The 2,507-nt window shown below is 42.2% G+C and overlaps 1 long non-coding RNA gene across 2 annotated transcripts in view; it reads right to left on the bottom strand.

The window, feature by feature from the left end:
- Positions 1 to 1,798: 1,798 nt before the first annotated feature.
- Positions 1,799 to 2,507, bottom strand: part of LOC118562255 — a 2,225-nt gene continuing 1,516 nt past the window's right edge. For both annotated transcript variants that reach the window (XR_004930542.1, XR_004930543.1), the window contains one exon: positions 1,799 to 2,392. This is a non-coding gene — a long non-coding RNA (uncharacterized LOC118562255). The remainder of the gene's footprint in view (positions 2,393 to 2,507) is intronic.

Raw genomic sequence — 2,507 nt, 5'->3', positions numbered from 1 at the left:
TTTCGCACAACACCGGCATTTTAGTCATTAAATATCTATGGTGCCTAAAAGAAAATGATGTCAACATACTAAAAAATTTTTGAACTGTGTAGTTAAAAGAAAAACTTTTCCTACCATTCATCTAATCTCCCGACGTCCAATCTCCACTCCTTGTCCGACTCGCTGTTGTTCGTCTGCTGCCTTCTCTTCATCTGAAATGTCTGGGTCAAACATGTGAGGCTCCAGACACAAATATTCTTCCTCCGATACATCAGAATGGTCTCCTGGTAGGAATCGCTCGGTTGAAGTCGAAATTTCGCTTTTAGATTTCTCGTTTTGGCTATCGCATGTAGTGCAGTAATCCGCCATGTTGAGATGAACGTTCATGTTCTGACGTCACGACTTCTGGGTTGGAGGGCGCTAGAAAAGTGATCAGAATCTTTTCCGATTTTCTCTTAAATGTGAAAAAGAAAAGAAAAAAAATCGGTGGTATATTTATTTGTTCATATTTTTGCTATATATATACGTAAGGTTAAGTCAAACTGATGTACGCTTCATAACCGGTTTAATTCGCTTTTTTTTTCTAATTCTATGATTAATGGAAAGTAAGCCTAAGGGCGACGCTAGAGGGCGCCCCCAACACATTTGTTGCCCTAGGCAATTGCCTAGCTCGCCTATAGCAATCGCCGGCCCTGCACACACACACACACACACACACACACCTGGTTTCCAGAGTTTATTGAAGTAGCAAGAAGTGGATGAAGAAAGCCAGACTAATTTACCAGACGGAGGTTGTGGGGGACAGGAACTGGCAGACGGGAACAGAATGGAACAGGACCAGGACCAGGACATGAGCAGGAACAGGACAGGCATGATGTTCAGAGGACTGGAGACGGACCGGTAACCATGGACAAGCTGAGGTGAGTTTATATGGTGGAGTTAGCAGGTGGGATGAGTCCATGGTGATTGCAGCCTGACAGGTGTTCCTAATCAGGACTGCACTGGACACGGAGCTGGAAATGTTCAGTATGCAGCCTTCAGGCTGCATCATGACAGTATGTACATGTTAAGAGGATTAGGTTTACAAAATTGACATCAAGTTACGTGTGTGTGTGCGCGCGTTTGGTAAGGTTACTCTAGTAATGGGTCGATGAGGCGTCATGAAGCGTTTCGACACATTGCCAAACTGTATTGATACTGTGCTGATACTGTGTCACTGAATACTGACACCTGCTGGACCTTAAAAATCCCTACAGGCAACCTGGTTGACAGAGTTCACTGACACTGATTTGATGACCAAGTATACACAATACAATTTAAATCATTTTATATTGCATTGTATTATTTAATATTTTAATTTGAATTAAACATACATTAGATTTTTTTTTAGATACAGTCAATAATATGAATGAGGATGCTTGTGGACTGGCTTTTATATTTATTTATTTTTTTAAATTTTTTTGCTGCCATGTCCTTCATGTCCTTTCATGCTCATGCTCACGTTCAATGGTTGATCGGGCGCTGTGTTTAGTTACCTGACTGATATCATCTGTTCTGAAATTGGAAATGCTGAGTATGACAAAGGGAGGAAGAACTACTCAGAGTAGCAGCTTTCTACTAAGGGTAGATTAGCCGTTTTTTCTGAAACGACGCTCAGAACAAAGACGCACAGCGCAACCCGCCTAACCATAAAGGCGTCTGCCCAACCCATACCCATCCATCAGTGGTGCGCTCCGATTAGCACCTGGCGCTCACAGAGCGAGACTGTGGTACACCATCACACCAGAGTTGCAAAATGGTTAAAAATTAACCATTATTAACCGTTATTTTGTTTACAGTTAGAGGGAACAGAAACAGTTCCTGTATCGGTCACGTGACTTTCCCGTGTCGATAATATAGCTCGGTGGTGTCGATACGCGCATCGACACGGGTTTTGCTCTATGAGCTTGACACTTGCGCCGACGCATCGGTGTTGCCGGACCCATCACTAGGTTACTCTGTATAAGAGTGTGGATATCCGTTTCTAAGATGCAATTTGTTCCTTGGATTGTGAATGATTTTTTTTCAACTACTTGACAGTACTGTCCATTGGAGGCAGCAGACTTTGTCCCGATCCCTAGGTTTTCAATTAGCTCCCAGAAGCATTTGTGGTGGAGGAACAGGAGGGTGTCAGTGATGGCTGATGTTGGAAAAATTATTTTTTTCTCCCTTCTTGATACTGATAGCAGCCTGTCAGTGGGTCTTCTGTGCGTTGCAGCAAGAAAGTGGTAACCTAAAACGGGACCAGAGGAATATCTGGGGAGAAACATTGTGCATGATTTTCACTAGTTGCCTGTCACTGTCATTCACATGGGTTGGGTTGAAGGGGGCTATCTTCACAAATGAGCCAACTCTGAGAGTCTTTACATCAAATCTGTGAATGAAATAAAATATTTTTAAAACACTTGCATTCATTAAAAAGGTATATTATAAAAGGCGTATTCCGTTTATTTAGATAAATATCCAAGGGTCTAATACACAAAATGATG

This window comes from Fundulus heteroclitus, unplaced genomic scaffold (genome assembly GCF_011125445.2).
Source record: "Fundulus heteroclitus isolate FHET01 unplaced genomic scaffold, MU-UCD_Fhet_4.1 scaffold_84, whole genome shotgun sequence".
Classification (NCBI taxonomy): domain Eukaryota; kingdom Metazoa; phylum Chordata; class Actinopteri; order Cyprinodontiformes; family Fundulidae; genus Fundulus; species Fundulus heteroclitus.
The sequence above is the reverse complement of the archived record's forward strand: the minus strand, read 5'-3'. Positions and strand labels throughout refer to the sequence as shown.